The sequence below is a fragment of the Apteryx mantelli genome, chromosome 8, assembly GCF_036417845.1.
Source record: "Apteryx mantelli isolate bAptMan1 chromosome 8, bAptMan1.hap1, whole genome shotgun sequence".
Classification (NCBI taxonomy): Eukaryota; Metazoa; Chordata; class Aves; order Apterygiformes; family Apterygidae; genus Apteryx; species Apteryx mantelli.
In genome coordinates this window covers 25,206,247-25,233,900 of record NC_089985.1, presented here as the reverse complement: position 1 = coordinate 25,233,900, position 27,654 = coordinate 25,206,247, and positions in this window count along the sequence as shown.

Here is a 27,654-nt window from a genome sequence, read left to right as displayed (position 1 = left end):
TGTTAAACATACATACAGACTGCAGGAAGAAAAAACAGTGCAGTGTGCCATTAAACCACCTTAGTTATCAAAACTTAATGAGCTCTGAAATAGACACAATCCCAATATCGCAGGTCATAAAAGAGATTTTACCTGTGACCTACATCATTCACACAGAAGAACTAAGAAATTAGGGCATCCTTCCACTCCTCATTCACTGGGTGAGACGCTGCCTATTTGCGCAGTCGGACGGTTCGGCACCGGGCTCAGCACCAGCCACGGCAGGTCTGCCCACGTTGCCGGCCTCGGCGCCGGGCTCAGCACCACACTGCTCCCCACCTGCCCTGCATGCACGCTTCCCACACTGGCCACCGAGGCCACCGAACTTCTTGGCTTAACTAAGGTAAAACATGGTTTGGTTTTCATTTTACAACATGCCACAACGTACAAGCTCAAGTGGAAGTGCAGTCCCCCAAAGAGCTGGTCGTGTGTGGAGCACAGGAGAGAGGCCACCTCCGCGCCCCTGAGCAGCGAGGAACCGCAGGACGAGGCGCCGCAGTCACTCACACCAAGTCACGGGGCCGTGCCAGACCAGCCCACGGGCACCGCCTGCCGCAGGCGTCCACGCAACCCCCCAGCTCCAAGGGCTGCTGGAACAGGTGAGGCTGGAAGCACGCTGTGAAAGTCAGCTTCCCCCAGCTCTGCGCCCAGGGCTATAAGCATTAATCCTGTATGCAAACAGTCAAGCAATAGGATTTCCTATTGCAGAACATTACATATATATATATAAAAAAGGTGGTTAAACTTTTCTGTTTATTGGATTGTACTAATTGCCTCAGGCTTGCTGAAGAGCAGGAGAACCCACCATCAACTGCCTCCAAGTTTTACCATTAATTTGGGGAAGCAGAGAAAACATAGCATCTCCGAGTGGCATAGGTGCAAAGGGGGACCCAAGAGATTTAGATCACCAAGAAAGCCAACAAGGTCTCGTAAGCGAAGGGACAGAAGGCATCAGCACTCAGATGTGCTTCATCAAGTCGGTGTACGCACAGTGACAAAACTGCAGTGCTTCGCTTCACTCTAGGTTTTGATTCAACTAACTGTGGTCAGATTAAGGAAGAACACGAAACAAAAATATGAAATCTGCCTGCCAAACAGTTTATATTCCACCAGGAAGTACTGTTAATTCAGTAATTTCCAAATACCAAATGGTCAATCCCCACAGCTCTCCCCTAGATATCCAGCATGGCACCTCTTTCAATGCAATTTAAATGAAACTAGTACATTGCTGGTAATGCACATGACTCAGAAGAGGTTTTTTTTCCCTCCACCCATTTCTGTAATGATAATCTGTCCTTGTCTTGACTCTTGTGCAGTTCAAGTCAAAATCATTCCTTTCTCCTTGCAGAAATCTATATTTTAGAAAATAATTTTGCCCCAAGCATGCTATCCAGGAGATTGTTCTGCTTATACAGACCAACTGCCAGGCTTCTGGGTTAACTGGACTGAATTCACAAGCTTGCAAGAAAAAGAAACAATACCTAGTACATGTACAAATCAACACTTGATGTTAATATTACAGTATCTTTTAAAATAGTTCAGCGATTGTTCCTCTAGTTAAAAAGTCAAGAACAAAATCATCTGAAAGACCAAGGAAATCTTTTTGGAAGAGCTTGTTTCTTAGATTCCCCTAAGTAAAAAAAATAAAACTCCCATACACAAGCAGAAACACAGTTAAGCTGTAGAGTTTCATCTTGAGTATGCAAATATCACAGCCCAGTCTCATGTCAGCTTGAAAAGATAATGTCATGCAGAAAATTAAGACCATCTGATGAAATAATGTTATGAAAAGTGGTTTGAGAAAGCAGCTTCTTGAATGTAACAGTTTGATATATTTCCACAACAAAACACAAGTGTCCAGGCAAAAGAGCTCAAGATCTTGAGTATTTCAATCAAATTTTCTTTTTCTTTCATAGAGCAACAATTAGGGAATGGGGGGAATAAAAGTATACTTTAATTGAATCTTTAGAGATTGGTATATAGAAAGGAAATAAATGTTTCAGCCTATTCATTTAGTGGTAAGGAATTAACTTGATGGTAATTTGGATAACTAATGCTGCCTTTAATGTTAATTTTCTTAAAGCTAATGTCTTATACACATACACAGAGTACATTTACAAGCTACCCAGCTTTCAAAGTGATATGCAAGGGCCTCTAATAAGTTTTAACCCATTTCTGGCAGCCTGAAAGCTTTGTCTGAGCTGGAAAAATCTTTAGCCCCTTTAAAGCTAGTATAACTCTGTTTCTTCTTTTGGCCTAACAGAAGAGAGAGTGTGAAGAGATTGTACTTAAATGAACAGTGTTGTGTATTTTAAGCCTATTGTTCATTCCTTTCCCTGCCCCCCCAAATTAAGAGACCTTATCAACCTTCCCTCCTGCCTCTAGTTTCCATTCTGGAAAACTCATTCTCAAAATTACAGTAGATTTAGGATAGTAGAATTACTGAGCTTCAGAAACCTCCCATGCGCAGTGTCTCTGATCTGAGAAGTGAAGCGTTTTCATGGTGAGCAAATATGACAAACAATCTATTTTATTTTATCCTTTTTCTTTCCTCTTCAGAATTCCAGACACAAGCTGTAAGCCAGGATGTGGGAAATGGAGAAGGGATGAGAAAGGGAGGGCCACAATTCAGCAAATCCTTGTTTATAGAGAATTGTTCCAAAGGGCTTCTTGTCCCTTGGAAAGCCAGAATTGCAACTGGATAAGGGAAGGCACCTCCTAACAAAGGGGCTGCGGAAGAGCAGGCTGAAGCTCCTAATCTCTTAAACAGCAAAGAGTCAATTCCCCCTGCCTTGCAGGAGGTGAGGGCAGTGAAGTCTCAGCAATGGTGCTGTGCCTGGCTAATGCGGTAGAGAGCTGACGGGGCCCTTTGCAAAGTGGATTACAATAGGACAGATGACCTGTGCTGGATGAATTATTGTCAGATAGTTCCTTGAAACATTACATAAAGTTACAGCCTTGTTAAACTGCATTCTTGGAGTCTTGTCTTTCTTCCGTCGGGGTCTGGGACAAAGCAAATGTGAAAGACAGGAGAAACTACAGGCAAATTCCCCTAGTTGCTACAACAGTTGTTTTCTAAGTGTTGCCTCTTCTCCAGCAAAGGAGAGAAAGCTTGACAAGCTTTTTTTGGAACAGAAGTTATTGTAGTGGATTTATATAATGAATTCATTTTAGGAACTTAGTTTTGGAGAAAAAAGCTAAACAACATACAATTAGTTTACAGAAACAAACCAGTTCTACTCTCTTACTACCTTTAGATGGCTTAACCTCTCCTTTCATTCTTCCTTCCCCCTGAAAGCCAGGAGCATTTGCAATAGACTAATAAATATACCAATAAATCATTGAATTAAAAATGTTATAACATAGATTTCCATGTTTCAGCATATTCTTCTCTTCCTAGTTTTTAGTATACTTTGGAATTACATTCTGACAAGGTCAGGTGACAGTGATAAAGGCTCACAGAATTAGCTTAACACTGAAAAAGGAAATCTAATTAATCAAGGAAACAAAATTATTTAGCTGAAATTACTTGATTCTCCTATTCTTCTTCACTCTCTACCTTTCCACCTTTTCCAGTTTGGCTTCAAACACTTTTAAAGATGCATCACTACTTTCAGCTCCTTTCTGCTTGTCCAAGGCAAGGGACAGAATAAAAGGATGAACCTGCCCTATGAGGTCACTCAGCAATTACTTTTTTGAAAACACAGCAGTTTCTCTGATATCACCAACATAAAACTGAAGGCTAAATGGGTTGGGTCAGAAAGTTTTAGTAATCTTGGCAAATAATGACTTGCATTGAGAGAGAGTCCACAGCTACTTCTAATGCATCATGGCACCTGCCCACCTGGTTCAATAGTCCTGCAGATACAGTCTCTGTCTGCACCTATGGATTTGTGAGAAAGGTGGTGGAGACAACACTTACCTCTACTGATTACACAGCCTTATTCAGTTGTATGCTCAACATTTGTGACTGCTGCTGACTGGGCAGCTAGTATTGAAACAGGAGAAATCCAGCTTGTAGGTACTAAGCATACTCCAAAATAATTTCTTAATTTTAACCCTGGAACTCACAGTTTCTTCCCTTATTTGAGGCAACAGCCTGGCCAGACTCAGGTGGGGAAAGCATACGAGACAGTGCCATCCCCCCCAGTAACTCTACTGGCCTGGAGAGCAGCATGCCAGTAGCAACAGTGTGCCAATGGCTACAAGCTGATACTAGCCAGCCAGAAGATTCAGTCCCACAAAGCCGTGTATCCTGGACCCAGAGCTCTGCACCATTTGCACAACAGAGACCCAGAGAGACCCTCACCTATTGCTTTACTGCAGCCAGTCACTACCAAGAGGAACCAGGCACCACAACGCTTCCATAAATGCAGACTTGGCCAGTTCACTAAAACCAACAAATTAAACCAAGAAGGCTTTTCACTGGGTGGTATGAAGCGTTTTGAAGAAAGCGTTAAAAGAAACAGACTCTTTCCTAAAGTCTTTTCCTTTCCTACCAGACAGCACAGTTTCTTTCTGAGAATCCATGTCATTATTCAGCTGTTTCTTCTGGCAAAGCCAGAATCCAGAACAGAATTTTCATGAAAAAGAAACCAATAAATTAGAGCTCTTTGTGAGCAATTTGCCGTTAGTTCTATTCTCCCTGCCTATTAAGATTCTTTATTTGCTTCACCAAGAGATTTCTGCTGACAAGTCTATTCATTTACTACTAGCCTAGATAAAATGCTAATAAACAAAATGTCAAAAAATGTATTCATATGACTTTCCCCTTTTCACTGGGCTTATTAAAGGGACCATGGAACCAAACATTAACATCTGGTGAAATCAGGATGCTTGTTTTCCCCCTCAAAACTAGGCCCTATTTTAGACTTGAAAATAACTTGGGAAAGAATTATTTGAAGCCTCCACATTTCTCTGTTCTGCCAGACATGCACTTAGAAAAGTGCCCTCTCTCCAGTTGCAGTGACTCTACCACTTCCCTGCCTCCAGATCAAACAGAAGTACTTTTATGGAAAGATACTGCACAACACTACACTTTATATAGGTTTTTTAAAGCATCCCACAAATGTTTTATACTGGGACTAAAATGCTTTGTTAAACCCTGCAGAAAGGTTGTCATTATCCTGACTTCTATTGAATCAAACAGAAAAATCCTGGGATGTTCTTTTGGTCCTTTATTGGTTTGTGCTCTATTAATTCTCTAACTTCCCCCCATTAGACTGGTGTGGAGGTATTGCAGAGAAGGGGGCTCTTTGCTCAGGTAGTCCCAAGGGAGTCCCCTTCCTAGCACTCTCTGTGAGTGGAGTTAAGGTGTACGGATGGGGCAGAGCCCAGAAGCAGCCACTCCTAAGGAAAGATACAGTCAAAAATGCCATCATGAATTAAGGAGTCAGAGAGCAAAGGCAGCAGACAGCTGGCCACTGGGAACTAAGTGAGACAAGCTCTTGTTAGCTGGACATAAAACATCTAGGTAGTGTGCCAAACAAAGGACTCCACATGACACGCTGGCATGTTTTTTCATAAATCTTGACCCTCCAGAAGTTCTGCAGACTGTCATTTTCTTTATGTAAGATGACCTGTCCAGCCTCTTTGAACAAACACGCAGTCAAGATGCAAGACAGGAAGCTGTGGCAAGGCGCAGGTAAGATACTCCTTCCTTCCTCACGCCCCATCTCCTCTTAACTTGGAACACATGATCCCCTAGTGATAGCAATGTGTTTCGTGAAGTTGGCAGGAAGACGTCTTTCCAGCCAAAGCTGTCAGTTGTCCTAATCTGTTTTGCTAGACATATCCCAAATGAGAGGGATGGGAAATGCAGCCTTGCATGCTGTCACATGTGGAGGTACAGTTCTGCAGTGCAAATGGCCAATTATTTTATTTTTTGAGTGCGTCTTGTGAACATTTCAGGTGAAAAGAAGAAGAAACAGACCTGAACATTTCCATCCTGCTTGAACTCTAAATGAGACACCTACAATACAAAACAAAAAGGTGCCCTCAGGGCACTTTTATACATTTATTACAAAACAAAGATTAAAACAATTATATGGAAATTAAGGATAATATGGAACATTTGTCTTCCTCTCAGTCAAACAGTAACACGGCCTAGTTCAACAAATAGCTTCACAGCTTGAGGCATGCTGCATGCAAAATGATAAAATGGCTTGGGCTGAGAGGCCAGTCTGAACGGCTCAGCGCTGCTAGGTGCGTCCCAGTCAGATCCGTGGAAGGGGTCATATTTCACTGCACTATTGTTCTTTGGCACAAAAAACAGTAAGTTTTCCTCACAAGTTTTCACAGCTACACAGAGGAAGAGAATGCAGACACTACCCTTATTCACTAGCTGAAAAAGCTGAAGAACCAGCATGGTGAAAATAACAGAGCTTTTTCTCACTGCTTTTCACTCTTTTCCTCCTCATTGTAGCCACAAAGTGCAATTCATAAGTTTGAGTTTTTGCTCTTTACAAAGCTTCAAAATCTGTTGCAATTTTCTCCTAGCTACCAGTGTCGTACCTAACCAAGTCACAGCTCTGAGAGCTTACTTTTAAAGGAATGTGTTTTTAAATATAAAACTAACAGATGCTACAATTGCAGTTTAGCTCCTTTGATTAAGGAGGAAGCTCCCTTTTCCAAGAGGTAAACCCTTTTACAGTAACAGGGTTGGAAACATCCTCTTTTGGAAAGATGGCTTCTCTGTCCTGGTGGCACCAAACTACACCACCTTCCTGTTGTTATAATCCAGAGCACTTCTCACTTTAAAAATTCTTAGACACTTCCAAGTTTAACTTTTGAAAATGGGTAGTGAGGTAAATCATGAAACTTTCAAAATGTATTCTTTTCTTGGGAGAGGTATCTTCAGCTAGATGAGGTTGCAGGGAAGACGGGAGAGAGCAGTAATGTAAAAATGAAGAATTAAGTGCAGCCCTGATGTTATATGCACAACAATATATAAGGAAAAAAAAAGTCAACAAGAGTAACTGGAAAAAAAGTCACCAAAACTCATGTCATCCTGGGATTAGAGCAATATTCACCTAACTCATTACTATCACTAGCCTTTCTTTTGGGAATTGGTTTTCCACAGCAGCTGAAGAGAAAAATATTCATATAATTTTCATAAAGTTTTAGGAACGTAAATAAAAACCCTTTCTGTTTTTAGTCACAAAAACTCAGAGAACCTGTGAATTACTGAGTAACACTACCCTTTGAGGTACATTAAAACACAAGGTTTTCATTATTGCTTAATACTGCTCATCGGAAAGAAACTTATTGCTTAATTACAATTTTTTAGTGTTGAAGCAATAATCATTGTTATGATTATAAACCACATTCTAAAGTTGATCCAAACAATACAGCAGTTTACCTTCACAAAGGCAACATACTGTTCTAACTTTCTTTCTTTTACATCGAATAATACTGTCACAAACAGTCTCCTTGGTGTTAATGGGTACAACTGGAGTAAGGCAATAATACCCAAGTAAAACTGTACCATAGTTTGTCCCATAATGAGTTTAAGTGAGACCTGCCCTATTAAAGCAACAAAAAGTCCTTTTCTCTCCTCTTTTACAAATGTTTTGAATATAAGAATTCATCAGGATTTAGGGAATTAAGAAACCACTGTCCACGAAAAAAAATCTGCAGAAATTTTCATTAGTTCTTTTATGAGTTGGCAGCAAATACTCTAGCTGTGAACTTTTATGAAGCTATAAATATAAAGGACCTTCTGATACTCGTATGATGATAATTCTAAATTTCCTCTTTGCAGCTGCAGTTGATCCCCTGTATTTGGTAAAAAATCTCTCTTTTTGTGATTTAACAGAGAAAGTTGGCTCAACTACCGTATTGCCTTTGAGCACTTTGTGTGGATTTCATGAATTAAACCCACATGGCAACACAACCCCCCTCCCCACCTTTCCCTTAAGGTGGCTATAAAATGTCAGTAGAAAGCAAAGCTGTTTATTTTACTTAACATTTGATTCTGTAAGTAAATGAGTTTCTAGTGGGGCTTATGTGGAAAGCACATCTTTGCAACCAGCTCTGTTACATCACTAAACTTTAATAAAAGTATGCCATAAATATTAAATCAATGCTTAGAAATTTAAACTTAATACTAATGGCAAAAGTAATTATGCAGGTAACTAACAGACTTGCTGACAACATATTCCCTGAAAGACTAAGATGTTTGATCTGGGGTGGGTTGCAGATAAATAAATAATAATATAAAAAAAAATCTTCACTACTGACAACTTTTTTTACCTTTTGGGAGCAAAATTTAAGATGGGATTTTGCCTACTTTTTGCTACATATTTCAGAATCTCTGTGGTGAACAGTATTCCTAAATTACTCTCATAGATCTGTGTCACTCTGGATTTGTCTGAACACTAACTGTCAATACGTTCCACTTAATTGTCTGATAAACACAAGGAAGACTCATTTTTCCTCAGGATGTCTTGGGAAAAGGGCACAGTCTGAGACACAGAAGGGATCTCATTCCTTTGGCTTCTCAGTCCTTAAACAAATACTGGAGCAGCAAAAAAGAAGCCCCGAATAAAAGCCATGCAGAAAATACGCAAGAGAAATGGCTATGCTGGGGCAGCAATTCGGTTTCTTGGGAGTTTAACCAGAAAGCACACAAAATACCCAGGCTGCCCAGATGCACGCCAAAACGCAGTGCGAGATCAGTTGCATTCGTTTGTATGTGTCCCAAGGCAAACCCAAGATCAGCTTAACCACTGGAAAGTTTTCAATCATGCAAGAGAAGAAAGTCACAATTAGACACCCACTCTCTGTATCTGTAAATCTAAGAAACTGGATGCAGCATCATTATTTACTGACTCTACCTGAGATTATGAAATAAGGTCAGGGAGCAAACTCCACAGGGTATATACTGGCCTAGGCTAGCAGTGGCCCCTGCTCTAAGTCTGAAGAGCCTGGCTGGAGTCCTGCACTTGACATAAAATGTCTTTCAGATTTGAAATAGTCATAGACAGCCTATGCTTTCAATGTCCACTGATGGGAGACTTTGGAGTGAGGGACATACAGGACTCTGTCTATATGGTGCGTTTTCCTATGATACCTATGATTTCCTACAGGTGGTGCAAAATAATTGATGAGGTAACTAAAGCAGTAAACAGCTATTAGCTCTATTTCTTCCAGCATTATTCTATAGTGATCCGAAAACTTCTGTCTTACAATTTACAACAGAAGATATTTTTTTAAACAAGCTAAAGGTAACTTAAGTGAAGAGTCCTTCTTTCCATGCATCTCTCTTACAAGCAGCCCACAAACTAAAATGCCAGACAAGTCTTATTTGCCACCATTTTAATAACTGAGAAATGCAGCTCAGCCCAATACACTGTTTTCCAATTTTTCCTTAGAAAAAATAGTTGCAGGATGCCTAAAAGCATATTAGTAGTGAACAGTGGTTTATTAGGTGCCCCCAGCAGGTCTACTGTAATTAAAAATAGAATCACACATATGGAAAGTAATCCAGGTGCACAGGTGCTTCTATTTGCCTCCTTTCCAGTGTTAGCCATGTAATGTTCAAGAAGTGCATGGATATAACTTATAAACCTAATTAGGCCATTAGAAGTAAAGTCCATTAAAAAAAACCCTTCAGCTTTAACAATAAACTGTAGCCATTTCAAATTTAATACTGCACTAGCAAGTAATACTACCATTGAATAATTCAACGTACTGTAACATAAGGTGAGATGAGAGGAATGAGAAAGTGCGATTGCTATTTTCATTATGATGTGCCTATTTGGGAGGTATAGTAAAAACCTCATATCACCGACGCTAATTATTTTTGGCATCATATTGGCAGTCACAACTGGACAAAAAGTAGAAATCTGTAAGAGCAAAACAACTTTCTGGCTAGATTTCTTCAGCCCTATGTACTTCAGAGTTTTATTTATGGCTAAACTGAAGCTGCATGTCAAATCTGAGTCCCTTAGAACAAAATCTTAATAATTAACTGGCAAAACTGAACATGATCGTTTCTGACACACCTACACTGGTAATTATTGCTTTGAGGCCATTTACTAATGAAATTAATGTATTCATTGCCCTAACAAATTAGCATAACTCATACATAATGCCCCACATTTCAAGACCTTCCTAGAAAAACAACACTTAATACTGCAGAATGAAATGGCAAGGGCATTACATGGAGACAATATTCACTGAATTACTACACGTTAAAAAGCACAATGGCTAAGTGTTAGTTATAAAGCAAAATGTAAACACAATGTGAGTACTGAAACCATTAATAGTGTAGTCAAGAGTGTACAATTGATGATTATCTTTGCACTTCAAATAAGCACATATTACAATAGCAGTAACTACGGAACGCAATTAACTGGCTACTTTTAATGATATCAAGTATGAAAAGGAGGCTTTGCAGAAGCAGTTTCTTCTTCCTTGTCAGATTCATAATAAATACAGTATGGCTAGTATGTACCCGCCCCCCTTACTGCCATCTAGATGAATTCAATGCCTAGAGATGGTTACAGCCAACTGGGTTAAGTAGCAGTAAGGGACTGGATTAAATGTATCACCTTTGGAAATGACAAAAACATCAGCAGGACTCTACTGCCATTTTTAATTTTAAGATTCAGTCTGTGAAAATGATTCCCAAAGTTTTATATCACTTCAGAAGAGAGGTCAGAGGTGCAGATCACCAGGTGGCTAGATGTCATCCCAAACTGAGGGGGGGCGGGGGGGAACTGCATGTGAAAGCCACATCCAACATGCTGTGTCACCTGCAGCCCGGGCTGCTGCATTTAGAGCCCCAGGCAGCAAACGTAACATGCACTGCCACTACAGACCACTTGTAACTTGTGACCTTGCAGAGCGCCAGCATGAGGCAGATTACCTATTAAGAACCTTTGGCTTTGAATAATGTATTTACGTACTTCAAATGATAAACTTACTTTGAGGGAGAACATGGGGGCAAAAATACAGTGGGATGGCAGAAAGTCACCTAGGTCTCTGAGATGCACAAAATTCACTGTTGGCTCAGTTGTGGGCATCTGGGAACTAAGGATGACTTTACCAGGCCTTTCTTCCACACATCTAAGGAGTCAAGCTCTGATGCTACAGCCAGGTTACTTTACTTTTGCTGTCTAGAATAGTCTAACTTTCCTCCTTTCCTCCTAAATTTCTTCCTGAGAAGCACTGAATAGCACCCTATTCTGTGGCATCTCCTTCTCTTCTCCTACACAAGGATAGATGCATGGAAACAGAGTTCCCCAACAGATCCTGAACTGCATCAGTAACTATTGCTCCAAAGGAAAGCACAAAGAAACTCCAAGGAGAAAAATTTTTGAGCAGTCAGCTCAGACAGAGTTTTCTTAGAACCCCATCCACAAGCATTTGGCTCCTGCCCACAGGCATAAAGTTTTACATCTTAATTTATTAATGTTTTTATTCTACCCAATGTAATTTGGATTCTCTCATTACTCATACAAATGTCTGATCTTTCTCAATCCTCTTAAGCTCTCAGTTCCCATGATAACTTGTGGCAATGAGTTCTATATGCTAATTATGAGATGCATAAAATTTCATTTGCCCAGTTTTATATTTCTTGGTTATCAAGTCACTTCACTTTCTTTCCCAAACATTCCTCTTCTCTTTAGAGTTCCTTATTTTTCACCTTTCTTCAATTTGAATTAAAAAAAAAAAATCAAAGTTTTTTCAATCTTTCTTACAGGTCTTTCTTTGATCATCTCTGGGCTTCTTTTGTTTCTATTTTTGCATTTATTAATTTCTTATTTTAAAATAGAAAATGACCAGAATGCAAGATAGTGTGAGAGATTTTCTAGCCCATTAAATATGCTTTAGACACTGCCAATGTCCCAAAGCAGAGTGGTTTAAACAGTCCAGTGGTGGATTCTTGAAGTGCTGAGCTGCATAGGTGATTGTGCTCTCTCTCCTGAAGACATGAAACCTAATTATATTGTGGCTGCTACTGCTAAGTATAGATACCTTGAGGCAATTCATGTATGACTGAGAATACTCTCCTCTCGTATCTTCTAGAACTAGCTGATCTTTGAAGCAATCATCTGAAGTGTCATGAAATTGCTTCTCTGAACCTTGCCCTGTTGTGACATATTTATAGATGGGTAGATGAAACCTATTACTATTTTATTAGACTCAGTTACCTCTTTAATGTTGCTCACAATTGCACACTCAGGGCCCAGCTTTCATTTACACTAATCCTCCTTTACACTCAGGCAGTAAGTTTCTATGTATTTCTATCTACATTCAGTAATGCCAGAGTAATGGCAGCGACCCTAGTGAGAACAAGAATAGGTCTTCAACAGCCTTTCCTCAAGCAGGCAATAAGTAGTATAAACCTGCTGCATAATTTTATGAATTTTCTTCGATTTATAAAACAATCCCACATCAAAGAAAATCCACACAAAGCTCAGGATGCCCCCCAAAACATTTAAGACCACAGTACTACAAGAACAACAGTTTACATTCCTGTCAAGCTACTGTATGTCTTTTCACTCAGAAATACTATTTCACTGGACTGCAGGAAAACTTTGGGGGTACTTCTACAGCTCATCCTTATGACTGGCCTGTTTCGCATAGTTCATAGCCAGGTACCGATCTGCTCCAGGGACTGATCTATGCTGTCCAACTATGTACTGCAATATCCCATTCATCCCACCATGTTTCAGGTGCACTTACTTCAAAGATCAGTCCTCTTCCATCCTCAAGCACCAAGTTCACCTATTTTGCCTTTAAGTCTCTCCATGGTAGAGAGATTGTATTTTTGGTGGCATGCCTACTTCTATTTAATTCCTTTGTCTGACACATTGTTACTTCCCTCAAATATGCCTCCGTGACCTTTCTTCCTCCAGGTCAGCTGTAATTTCTGTCCTATCATTTACTACTGGATACAGAGTTACTTTTGCATTGCTGACATTCCTAGCAGATGTCTTTGTCTGAATGCTCCTCACCACCTGTCACCTCACTTCCAGGTCCAGCTATAAATAATCCTCCTCCTTGCTGGTTTGACTATAAATAATCCCCTCCCCACCTTGCTGGCTTTCAGCATCAGCTGGTTCCAATTTGGGTAAGGTGGAGCTTCCCTCTCCTTGCAGAGTTACAGTTTCCCCTCCTAGTTGCGTTACCCATGCAGAAACTCTCCTAGTGCTTGGAAACAGAAGTATTTAATAGCAAGATATCAGTAGGTCTCTAAATCAAATCTTTGGCCTGTTTGCCCACGTTTCCATTCCAGCACTGCTCCCACTTGCCTCCCAGGACTGGTACGCGCGGAGGCACTGAGGCTGTGCTCGCTACCAAACGCACCTCTGCCCACCCTGCTTCCCATGGAGCGGCCACCACTGCTGCCTGCTGAGCAAGCCAGCTGGCCAGCCTGAGGGGTGACTTGGCTATCCTGCACCTCTCCGGGCTCACTTGGGATCAGCACAGGTTGAAGGGCTGTGGTTTGCACAGCCTTCGCCTGTTCTGGCCCCATGGCAACAGCCTGTGACCAACAGTCGCGGTGGCGGCTTTGGGCAACCAGGGCAGATGCAGTCTTTCTTACAGGGCTCTCTCCTCCCGAGAGCCAAGGACACTTACAGACTGCCTGAAGAGGGCTATGTTGAGGGTGTCTGCAGGATGATATGGATAAGAAGTCATGGCCTTGTGTGCTCTGTGGACCTCAGGCCTGTCCCAGGATCAGCCAGCACGGGTGCTCCATGGGTTTGTTCTGAGCTGCAGCTGGACGCTGACAAACAACCATCAAACAACCACCTGAGATGTCCATAAGTCATTCCCTGCACCTCGTGTACCCTTGTGTTCAGTGATCACTGGTTTCCTCTTCAGCACTCATCATGTAAGACCTGACACTTCTAACACACACTTTGCATGTTTCATAAGTAAACAAATATGCCAAACTCACCACCTTAGTTCCTACACAGAGGATACGAACTGCAGAGAGGGACAGGGTACACTGGTGAACATTATTTTTTTAAAGTGAAGACAGAAGAATACCTCAGGTCAGCCCAGGGTGGTGTAATATAATAGTAAGAGGTAAGCGTTGAGACAGCCCGCATAGCAGCAGCCAGTACTGAAAACCAATTTGAAAGAGTCACATCAGTGGAACTATTAGTGGACAGTTTTCCAAAGTTTAGGCACACTTTTTCTTCTTTGAGGTGTCTATTTCACATTCCTCTTTACAGAAGACAGCAGGTAGCTATACCAGGTAACTAATGGTGCTTTTCAAGTTGGTGGCCCAAGACTTTCCTACAGAGGATGCAGCAGAGAACAAATAGTACCAGAACTGGACTTAAAATATTCTGGATTTATGGCATCCTTCTCAGGAAAAGGAGTGATTGCAGCAGTAGCAATAGGCCATCTGCAGCAAGATAAGCAATAAGAAGTGAGAAACAAAAGGGAGAGGAAAGAAAGGGTGGCTTGATTTTCTCAAAGCCGTTAAAGATTTGACTTGAGTCAAAGAACTGATGGATTTGCTGGGTTGAGTGTTTTTCTCACATCCTCAGTAAAAATTTAGGGGAAAAAACAGTGATTAAGGAGTGACCAAGTCTGTAGAAAGGGGCTGGTGAGAGAAAGTACGGTAAAATCCTGAGAAGGCATGGATGGCTGTATTCATCCACTGGCATGATGCCCATTTACACCCACTGAAGACCTGTATTTCATGACATTCATTATCGGGCCTAAACAGAGGCATTTCTGCAAGAAGGGTTAACTCAGAGAGCCCAAGTAGGCAGTGATGTCCCTCCGTGCAACTGGAGGTGCTAACTCAGCGTAGCTGGAGGAACTCTGGGTGACCTTAAAGGCTGTACATACAAGTCTTGCCTGCAAAACCCGTGAGAACTTTTTCAGCTATGATTATAAACTTTACTAAGTTAGACTCTCACAGAATTATATAACCCTATGTGGTAGTTAATGAAGTGCTGGATGTAAGAAAAATAACTGCAATGTTATTTTGCCCCTGGTATGCTTTGCCTTATAAGGATTAAACCTAGAGCTAATTCACTTGTGTTTTGTGATCTCTATCATGCTGCAATAATAATACTTACCACTTTATAGCACTTTTCACTTATAAAAAGTGCTTTACAAACATTATCTAATTATTAATCTTCACAACAGTCCTGTGACATAGGTATACAGGTCAATTTAATGTTCTGCTTTAATATACTACTAGCACTTTAGTAAATTGAAAAGTATAAAACACATTAAATTCACTTAAGAGAAACAAAAGTTAGTGAACAAATTGCAGTTCTCTCTACAACATTCTAGGTGGGCAATACACATAGCAAACTGTCCCGATCACCCCCTCTGAGGTCCACACGGCACAATCTACATAACAAATATTTCAGCTAAGTAGTTGAGAAACTCATCTTTTAAGAAGATAGAGTTACTTTTTGGTTTGCATTATTCATACCATCAGAGCAGCTGAGGCTGCTTGATTAAGACTACACTATATTAAGCTCTGAACAAACAAAACATACAGTAGTCTCTACTCTACAATGGGTGAAATCTAGGTATAAAACAAGGGACAAGATATGGGGAACTGGGAGAAATTAGTATAGCAAGCAGTAATCATTACCATTCAAGTTATATCTGCCTACACACACACATGCAGAGCCATTTTATGCTAGTATGCTTGCCATCTTCTCATTAGTACTCTGCAGTTCTCTCCCTTGATATACCTCACAGGCTTCAGTTGTTTGTGATTAAAGTCAGTACAAGAGTTTGACATTTGGTAAATGCATCATCATACAGACTCAGTTACATAATCACAAACTATTTTTTCCAGAAGGTCACCGTTTCATTCGGTGCATCGCATGGACTTGTCTTCAGGATGAATCAATGCAGGGCAAGAGGCTGTTGCCTAACGAACAGAACTGCTGCTCCTTGAGTTGCAGAGGTTCAGAGTTATGTAGTGGCTGAGGAATGCAGGAAGAAAAAAAAAAAAGGAGAGGAAAAAAAAAAGAAAAAACAGAAGTCTCCTACTTAAGGTAGTTTAAAAGCTGCGCTGAAGAGTTCAGAGTCTCTACCTATGCCTGTCACGAGAGCGTATGTGATACTGGACAAGTTTCTTAAAACCAAGCTTTTTACACAAGGTCATCCATCAATTGTATGTTCCTCATGCGCTCATTGGCTGACCTGAAATGTGGGATCTACCTTGCTGAAAGTGCTGATCACACACAAATGCAGCTGAAGTTAAAGGGAGCTGTGCTTTGAGCATAAAACATATTGCTAAATATTCTGAAAAACAGAGTGGGGTGTCTCAGACTGGGTTCCCAAATCAGTAGGCACTTTCAGCCTTGAACTGCTGTGCACCAGTCTCTGTCTGTCAAATGAGGACACTAATTCCTCTTCATTTCACAGGGGTGTTGTGAAAATAACTTCATTAATGGTTTGTGAAGCACTGTAGTGTTGAGTGCTATATAGAAACCTATGAGAAAAATAATAATTCTGTCTCTGGAGCAAATTTTGAAATGCATGCAATAAAAAGGGCCTGAAGGCACACACTGAGCAGAGGACAAAAAAATATATATATTAAATTCAAAATATTTGAACAAAATATTTGAACTGCTCATTAAGTAAGTGCCACCCATTCTCTGTCTAACAGACTTCACCCTTACTTTTACTCTCAACTTTGCAATCCCGGCAAGGTTTATTTTTAATTTCTTGTGTTTCTAAAAATTCAAAGCTATCCAGCTCTCCACAAATGCCATGACATGAAATTATACTGACAAGCCCATGGCCCACTAGCACCACTGGCATCATTTAGATTCACTGTGCAGATCTTTACTACTTGAGCTCATGGAATAAAGCAGCAAGAGCATCTTTCTCAGCACGAACCAGCACTTGAAGGACAGAAGATCATACTTTGATAGTAGATTTTGAAGGTATTTCTGAACAGCAAAGGTTTGGCTTTTTCTGAAAAAAGGGAATATGTATTGCTCTGTATACAGTTTTGGGTACTTTATTTTTTTCCTCTGAATCTCAAAACTATATACAGAGCAATACATACTCCCTTCTTTCAGAAAAAGCCAAACCATTTTGATCAAAGTTTTTGCAAATGCTTTACCCCAGGAGACAGCCTGGCATGGGAAATATCAGTCCAAACAGTTGAAGTTTGTGAAGATTATAAACAACTGTAACAAGATTTTTTTTAAATGAGAATTGTCAAGTAACCTTAATGGCAGGCAACATTCTCTGCCCTACCTAGACTATTCATGCACACTGTTCTACACTGAATGTTTTTTTGAGTGTTTTGCTTGCTGTGCAGCTCATTTCGATTCTCTGCTAACAAATTTTCTTCAGTGCTGAGTTTACCAGGCTACCTTTTTTTTTTTTTTTTAATTTATTATTATACACCCCCTAGCTGTTTCTTATATGGAGAGAATAGTATTTCTCAGCTTCCCTTAAATAATATACAGATGACTAATCACTGTGGCACCCAGGAAAGATATGTCAGGTAAAGTAAACATTCAGAAAAGAATGAACCCTTGAGCTATCCCTGCCAAATACTCTTACCTGGAACTGTCATAACGATTGTGGTGCGACCAAAGAAGGAGCCTTTGATGACTGAGGAGTTATCTAAATTAGTAAACTGCCTGGTGAGTAGCAGAAAGCCTACTGCCAGTTAGTTTAAAGCAGTGGCATTTAATAGAGATGATAGAACCAGAGGGCTGCCTTTCATGACTGTGACATTGAGGCTATCAAATATGTTTTTAAAATGTGATCAAGAGAAAACTGCTGCTGGCTATTTTACTGCCATTTGTCCAAGGGGCTTAAATGGTACAAATGCAATGGCCGCTTTTTGGCTGAATAACATCATACTGTAAGGGCTTATAAGGGGTTGACACTAAAACTAGAACTGCATCCCCCCCCAAAACATACATAGAAAAGAGGACATCCAGTGCCCCCCATGTCTCTCCTAAATCTAGATTTTATAAAAACCAAGTTTGCAAAGCACTATTCTATATAAAGATTTTCTGCCTAAAAATAAATAAATAAAAATAAAAAAAACACAGAATATCATGGTATTACTCTCCACAGGAAAAAGGACACTATCTGTTTTAGGTGTGCTGACACAATCTGTTTTAGTTGTGCTATGGCAGAAATGACTTTGTTCTTTTAAGTTTTTAAGAACTGCTCTTGCGCACAGATCAAACACTGGTTGTGAACTTTTCAAATCTGCTTCTTAACATAATGTTGGCTGCCCAATCTGGAAGTCAATTTTATCCTCATTCTAAGGTATCTCTTGGGATGTCCTCTTCACGCTTCCACTTTTTGTTCTTAGCTGCCAGTGTTTCTATTTTATTTTACAAGCCTCATCTGTATTTTGATGCCATGTTCTGTCACATGAGTAGTGATTTGGACACCCTCAACTAATGGCAGCTGAAGCTGTAGATGAAGATGTAGGTGGCACGTGATCTGTAACGACGTTTGAGAGGCAAACACGCCATCCTCCCCAGGAGCCCGTGGACTGGGGAAGCTCATGCTACGTATGAGGCCAGAGGAAAAGCAGACAGCACACAGGCAGGCTGCGGGAGAGCAGAGTCATGCAAATCTTTTCTACCAGAGTGAGACAGACTGCTGTCCTGAACCCAAGTCTGCCAAAACTGAATTCAGTCCTATCACCAACAAATCACTGTAAAGGAACAAATGATCCCTAGGCCAAACATGTGGGAAGGCAGAGAGTCCATGCACATGGTTACAAAACTGAATCCACAGTGCTGAGCCCCTTCATTGCCTGTCTGCAACACCATACCAAGCACAGTTCCTCAGACAAGAAGTAATTAATGGCTCAAAGGCACCGGCCTGCTTAAAACTCCTAGTTTGTCAGGGCAAAGTAAGAAAACAATCTAAAATAGACAATTTACTTCTCCTCTTGCCACAATTCCTTATAATAGTTCTTCATCCAGAGCAGCCTCCTTGTTATCAGGCAGCTGATATTGCCCACTTCCAGATGTATTCCCATGTACTTTGTGCTACAGACAGTAATGCTTTGTTTGGTCCTCGCAGGCATCTGGAATATAGGCCTGGGGAACACAGCTGGGAGCTAAATATGCAGAGATGCATGTGCTGGAGCTGAAAAGAGTAAACCCACTTCAAAGGAACAGTGGAAAGAGTCAGAAATTGGTTGGACAAGAAGGATGATGTGAGGAAAGGGAAAAGATTATGGGAGCTGCGGTTTGCATGTGACACTCATGAGAGGATTAATATATGTAATTATAAGCAGCTAATAACAGTGTCCTCTCAGGTGGGTTGCATCTGACTGATGTTGGTGGAAGCCCCTTGGAGCACAAAGTCCAGTACAAACTTTCAGGAAGAGTTTATTCTGATGACAAAAATATTCTAATCTGATTATACACTGCTGGCAAACTTCACTGAGCGTTAGAGAAAAATCTTGAGTCATGTCTGTCTATCACCCCACTCATGTTGTTTCACATGAACTCAGACTTTTAATAGGATCAGATATTTATTTCTTCACAGACACACCTCTGAAGTATACAATTAAGTAATTTACTTCAGAAAATAGCATCTGTTATACAACAAAGAGAGAAATGCAAGCTACATCCTTTACTTTTCAAGTAATTCACCTCATTATTCCCAAATTAGAGGAACATTCCCTTTAAAATAACTTCTATGCTTGTTGCTGGCAAGAAATAGCTGACTGGGGAAGGCAAGAGCATACACATCTACTGAAGAGAGAAGGGAACTCATACACAAAACTAGCTGAGGAAACAACAGACTGAAATGTATCCAGTTTGTGAGGATGAGACTTACAGATCTGGAGGCTTGTGTTTTGATAAAGTGAGTCAAGAGAGAAGCGATAGAGAAAATTACTTATTTTTCTAATATAGTTCTGTGCATTCGAAGTGCCACCATTAGAATGACTTATAGATCCATGCTGTATTCTCCAGCTCTGTACCTGCCACTTTGCTGATACCTACAGAGGACTTGCATAGGTATCTACCCGGACTTTGTTTTCTTGAACTGCAAATTGTTAATTTCACATTAAATCCAATACTTTTTGTCAAAGTTTGTAAATATCATGAGTTGTATGACTTACCTGTGTTGTACATTCTCTGCATGCTGGATTATCTTCTAAATAAAAATCCTAGAAAAAGAACAGACATTTGGTACAAAAACTTATTTAAAGATTATCTCTACCAGCCAAATATACACAAAACCTTCTAGTATCACCCTCCTGGCAGAATTAAGGAATAACAAAGCCAAATCTGTAATGAAAAATAAATGTCCTACCACTCTGAAGATCTGGTTCACATTTGATAATTGGCACCTTTCTTCCATTTACAGTTTTTATATTATGCAAAAACATATATACCACAAGTCAATGAGGTACAATAAGATAAGTTTCAAATAGATTACTGACAATCAGCGTAAACTAGAGCTCAGGACCCTTGGGCCTATCCGAGCCTTTGGAAAGAATCAAGGTTTATGGTGTTCAGCCATCATCAAGGGAAACACGCAGCTTTGGTGAGATAATGCAAAAAGGGAAATCCAGTTAGATACTGTTGGGAGGAAAAAACAAAAACAAAAACAAAACCACACCACCAGGATAGTAAAACAGTGTAACAAGTTGCCCAGAGAGATCATGGAATCCCTTTTCTTGGGGATATGCAAAACCGGACAGGACACAGTCCTGAGCAAGCTGATCCAAGCCAGCCCCGCTTTGAGTGGAGAACTGGCACTCATGAGAGTACCTCAGCTCTCGAGCTGACTTGCATGAGAGCTCATAACCTTCTCACAACCCCGACCCGGGGTGCAGCAAGCCAATGCTGACTGTCGGAAGAGACTGAAATCTCCCTTCTCATTAAACAACTGCAAACTTTAACCTGGAAAGTATCAATATAACCCGGATCTTTTCTTTTGTGAATAAGAGTTAATGGCAGCTCAAAGTACATCAATGAATAAATGAAATAACTGAATAAGCTTTCTAGAAAGAAAGAAAGACTACACCTCGAACAGGTAAATGTTCCCATCACCACTGCACCTTTCACCTGAGAAAGGCTGTGAAATAAGGATGTCACGTGCCATCTCATGGATATATTAAACTACTTGCTGTGGTGGCCTCCTTAAAATCCTGTAAAAGATCAAAAGTGGCACAGAATAGGGACAAATATGCTCTGCTGTACTTATTAGATTGGTTTCCAAATGCAAGCCCACAGAGTACGAGGAGAAGGTAGGAACAGAGGGAGGGAGGTAAAACTGCAGCAACAGTGTGGCTGCATTGCAGAATGCTGGAAATATCATCTCAGATTTACTAAATGAATGGGTAATTCCTGAACATTCATGACTGATTGCCATACAGGTGTTTAACAGAAAATTGCTCACAATTAATCGAAGAAAGGGAAAAATTATCTAACATTTCTTCAGAAAATTTGAGGACAGCCTTTTTGAAACACTTGCTGCTACCCAGGAAGATGTCAGTAGAAAAATAACAGAACATTTTTCGAAAGACTGTGACACAGAAGCATGGGCTGTTCTCAGAAAGTGACTGACCTGTGGTCTCAAATGCTGAAATGCAAGAGCTAGTTAAGATTCACCTCTGATACCAGATGACTAAGTCTGAATAGTGAGAACCTAGTCAACGTAAGAACTCTGAAGAGAGCATATTCTCTTACACGGGTTTCATATTTGTTTCTAGAAGCAGCTCCAGAGAGTTTTAAACACAGAAATCAAACTAAGATGACCAGAATAGAGAGAACTTAATAACAGACTGAAATTTGCAAGAAAAAGTTTTGAATACAAGACTACATTAAATAAAATACTAGGATGGATGACACAAGAGAGAATGTAGGAGTGAACTGAAATCACTGCAGGTTTATGATGTAGCTCTCTCTCACTGTGCCTTTCTTCTGTTACTCGACCTTCATGTTGTGGAGTATTCAGACACCAGCATTTCAAACTACCCATATTTAAAAATAATACCTCCAGCATATCCTTAGTTTATATGAATATTTCACCTTTTTTTTTTTAGTCGATAAAATGATGCAAGAGTTGTGCCTTGTGATGTGCACCACCATTGTACTCCAGATGAACCGTGTCAGGCTGAACAATCCTCAGTACCTCTCCTTCCTTCCTCTCTCCTGAGCCTTATATAATCTTCCTAGTTGGAACTGTAGGTAGCCAGTGTCACGGGGAATATTTTTCCCTTACATTTTAGAATACTGTAATTTATAACATGAAATTAAAACCAACATAAATTAGTAATTCAATCCCTATATTCCAATTTAATGAACTAGAGGCTTCATTGCATTATTGTTTTGTGCCACTGGACCAATCATTTCGTTTACAGATGGAATGCACTTCTTTGTTAATAAATAAATGCATAAAAAATAAAAGGTATCCTCAATGCAATTATGTTGATGTCCCTCAGGAACCAGAATGCAATTATTTAAAATATTATTTTCTTAGATTACTCTCAAGAAAATAAGGAAAGAAATATGAAATTTGTGTCCTTTTAGCTTAAGCTCATTTTAAGAGCAGTAACAGTGATGCAGTTGGTCCCCAGTGGCAACTGAGAAGCACTTAGCCAGAAAATTGTTATTGGATTACAGTTCTGGCTTCATAAAGTGTGGCTAAAGATCATTTTAGACAACTATGGAATGACCCATTGCCAAAACTCATATGACAAACAAGTGACAAAGTTATTGTACTTGGCCACTTTGGAGGATTTTTCGTATCACAAAGGTAATTTGGGGCAGTATCAGCCTACATAGTTTTTTTGATTCAATTATAAAAATAACTCACAATAAGAAGAATTCTAGTGTAAATAATTAAATCTCTCTGGAGGGGAAAAAAAAAAACAACAATCCCACAAACATGCATATGCTTTCAAGGGTTCTCTATGTATAAAGAATTGTGAAGTGATATGGTGACCATCAGTCAATTCTCATATTGAGAACTACTTTTCAAAGTAACTGGTCTTCCTTATTAAAATAAACAAGATGAAAAGGGCACCAAAGGACACTGCATGATTTTTAACAATATGCAAACTGAATCTACTTGGATACCTCTAAAGTTCATATAGTCTTTTTCATTTCACTTTATAGACTTTTTTAAAAAGATGATTTCCTGGATGAGGCTCTTACCTCCTATATTTTAATCTGCTGGTTAAAAAAAAAAAAAAAAAAAAAAAGTCCTAATGTGAACATACATCAGATGCACATGTGCACACTCGGGTAAATGCAAAAAAGAAACAAAATCTGAATATATATATAAATTCTTTGGCATTTTTCTTCACTGTCCATTACATGGTAGCTCTTTGCTCTTGTAATTACATAATTAACATCCTCAGACCTATTTCACCCCTTGTTAATTTTGCTAAATATAAATACAGATATGCTCAAGGAAACAAACTCGGCAAGTGTAGAAGCGTAGCCGATTTTAGGGAGAAAAAAAAAGTCTATTCGATGCATCACTGAGCATTACTAGATGCCTGTAATCCACCCGCTGGTTCTGTGACTAGCAGCTTTCCATCAGCCCCTACAAGAGCAGCATCTACTAGGATGAGTCCATCTTTCCACAGGGATGGCACAAGCGTTGGGACAAGGAGGTCTTGGTTTTCTCGGTCAGTAACAACTCGTGTAGCGTGGAGCACCAAAGGGCAGTAGTGGCAGTTGGTAAAGCACAGTGGTCTCACAGCACTGTTGATTCCCGAATTTACTTTCTAAAAATCAAAAGGATTTGAAAGGGGGTAGCAGGGACTTGGCACCTAAAGGCTCAAAGGTCTGCTGAATCAAAAAGATTTTTGCAGTTCATCCAAGAGGCCAAAGCCACGTTGTTTAGCTGACAGCACTCTATGACCATGATCACCATTCAATTGAGATATGGGCTTGAGGATTACTGGAGTGGCAGAGGGTTCCTCCCTCACACCTCTGCAGTGAAAGAAAAGAGAAAAGTAGAAAAAAAAGTTTACTGTAAACAAACAAGACTCTAGTTCCAATGGGGGAAGTTTTAATCAATCCACCCTTGGCTAGAAAACTGGCAGCCTTATTTCCTCCACAGCAATGTCCAAAAAGTAATTCTGTTCAGCCTTGCGAGAAAGGAAAATATCAGATGGGTTCCATTTAGCAGGGTCACAAAGACCAGATCTGTACTCAGCTGAACATATGGATCCTCACACTTAGGGTCAGATTCGAAAACTCTTACTCACAACAAAAATTATTTAGCTCCTAGAGTGATACCAGTAGGTCATGGAGGCTGGTGTTATTATACCAAAAGAAGGGTATCACTGACGGCTGCTGGCATCACAAACATACTTTCAAACTTAGCGCTTCCATACAGAAGGATACTGTTTCTCTATACAGATGCATAATGTCATTTGACGCAGCAGCTAAGGAGAGGAGAACTATTTTGTTTTCAAGACTCTTTTCCTTAAGAATCACTGTCAAGCTTGTTTCATTGCACAGAAGTGTAATTCTGAGCTATACTGAAGTCCATATATACTGTGCTGACCTGCTTATTTCCAGAGTTCTGTTTAATTATCCAAAAACGTACAAGAAAGTAGAACAGCCCTATTTGAACGCCCTGATGCTGTCTCAGCAATTTCTGCTCCTGGCACATGCTATTTCAACAGCCAGTGATCACTGGAGTTAAAGTGCATGCAACCAGCTGAATAGGATGCAATTCTTATTCTTATGATGAATATCAGGGTCAGGGGTGAGTACCAGATAACACATAACAGATGTGGAGGGAGTAGAAGGAATTCTGTTTACTTTGGGTGACCACCTACATTTCAAGGAGGAAAAAAAAAAAGTCTAAAACTGCAAGATGAAGATTGCTTAAGGGACTGCATTGTACAATATTGTGCAGGACAGAGTTACATATTTGTATATTAGCATGAAATATTGTCCAGCCCAAATTAACCTCTCATGCAATGTAACTCTTCAGGAAACAAATAAGAGAAATCTTTTCAAAACATACCCTGTGGTCACTTCAGCTGGTATGGAAAGGCTGTATTTCTTTTTATGTTGCCTGTACTTCCTTCCATTTCAGGATTTTTTTCAGGGACCAGCAGCAAAGTAGCCTTGTCAAGATGAAATGGAGAAAAAACAACTTGAACCTGAGGGAAGCTCTGGACAGCCCCTGAGAAGGCTCTGCAAGATGCTCGTGACAGCGCATTTACAGGCATTCAGTGCAGGACCACAAAGAGTTGCAAGTACACACTAGCTGCTTGGGCTAGATCCTCAGCCCTGTAGCCCAGGTCATGCCAAAGGGACCTGAAACTGCTCCAAACAGGTAGTGGACAATCCTTCCAAAGAAGATAACGGGGTAGGGGATTCACAGGAACTCCCAAAGCCAGCAAAACTCTTAGCAGCCATTTAGCTGCTCGGCCCTTCACAGCAATGGTTAGGGAAGAGGAACCTTCCACTTCAACTCCACCAGCTCCTAACCACCAAGCAGCAAGGAGGGAGCCTTATAACTACATTTAGCTACTGTGAGGGGCAGGTGGGAAGACTGATGACTTCAAGTACAGCAGTGAACTCACTTCAAATATAGCAGTGAACTTACTGTACAGTCATGAACTAAAACACCTTTTTGTTTCCCTGTTCCCTTTTCCCCTCTCTCCCCTCCCCCAAGATATCATGAAAGTCATTAAATGTCTTGATGTTTTCCATACAGATGTTTCTAGAATTTGCAAGGTCAAAGTGGACCAGATAGGAGAACTTCAGAATATCAGAAAGGGTTTCAATAGAAAAGGGGAAAGGAGGGGAGGAAATAAAGCTCATTCATAAGAACAAATAAATGGAGCTATCCTAGGACAAGCTGCATTGCTCAATATGCTACAGACATTCACCTCCCAAACAGCTGAAAACAAATGCCATTGTGAAGACTGCCATAGCAAGGGTTTTCAACAAACGGATGGGTTTTGTTGAAAAGTTTTCTAAAACATTTCCATATATATATATATATATATATATATATATATATGGAAATGTAATGTTTTGGAAAAGTTTTCACCAAGACCCATCCATTTGTTGAAATATATATATTATATATATATATGAAATATATATTTTATATATAAAACTTTAAACCAGGTAACTAGTAATTACATCCACATAAAATGACCAAGCCAGAGCTCAAAACAGAATTAATGGGAGTATCATTACAACTTTTTTAAACTAAGCTTTCTAGAAAATCTAGCAGATGCTGTATGAAAGACCAGATATTAGAAAATAACTGTGAGCAGGCAAGCTTACTCTAACTAGGAATCAGCAGCAAAAAAATCACCATGTAGATGTCACCAGTTAGTCTGCTACCTTCATTAATGAGTTTTTCCGTTTATTCCTTTGGAAGCCTTGCTCTGGATGTTGAGGATTCAATCCAATTTTTATGGGTGAAGTACACAGTGGGCAAGTAAATATGGCAAATGATCTCAGAACTATTCTGGACTCTTTGAAGATACAGTTGTCTTACATTTTTAAAGATATACACTTCCTCATTTAGATGATGGATTGAAATGGAGAAAGGAAGACAATTTAAGTAGAAAACCCAATAGATTTCAGTTCTAAACCTTCTATGCAATGTAAATCTCATCTCAGGTAACATTAAAGATAATTAAAAATAAAATCCTGATTCTTTAAAACAGAAAATATATTTGCAGCATAAAGCAGTCATTCTTTTTCAAAATCAAAACAATCTGCAGGAACAACTCCTGGGCTATTCCTAGAGTTTGGCTGAAACAAACCAGCCAAAACATCCGATCATTTCTCAGAAAGTGGAAGGGAATGTATCCCCACTACATTAACTTTTGGGTTGCTGCCACACTTCCATTTTGGCAACCAAAGGAATGCTGTGGGCACCATATAAAGGCATCTGTGGCAGCCTCAGGGTTAAAGTAGACATTTCTCATCTTTGACAGATGGTTAATTCATGGTCATTATTACTAAATTCAATTGCTCAATAATTTATATATGACAAACGTGTGTAGGAATATATGCCAGGACACCCTTCTAGGAATCCCAATATTGCATATCCCCTCCATGCTTTCACCACGCATCCTCACGCTGAGTGCGACAGATTGAAACAAATGGGGGCTTTCTGAGCACTTCAGCTCCCTGGTGCCACTCCTGCTACATTAGAGAGTGGTTCTAGAGAGTTACTGTGTTCAGACCTAGGGGTGGATGAATTGGCTGGGCTAGAACAACCATTTTGTCAATAAAGGTAATGCAAGTCCAATTTCTCTTTTGTTGTTGGTTTTGAGGGTTTTTTTGAGGCCCAACTTTTTCAGTTCTGTTGCTGCAGATATTAGCACTTAAGCAATCTTAAAGAATGAATCTGCAGACAGAAAGTCACCATTTGAATGGCACTGAGTGCTAGTAAGTTCTACTGAAACGTTGTTCGGGTGGCTTTAAAGCAGATCCTAGCTGGGTAAACGCTTGTGCCAAAGATTAGCCGCAAGTCCACTTTTACTTTTTACAAATAAAAAGTCACAAAGTGAAGTCACTCAACAAACTGTCCTTTTCTCTCCATTACCATCCCATATCCCAAACCCATTCTTTTTTTTTTTTTCTTTTTTTTTTTTTTTTTTAAATGTGGGGACAGGCATAAAGCTCTTTTGGCAAAGATTTCCTTAAAATTCCC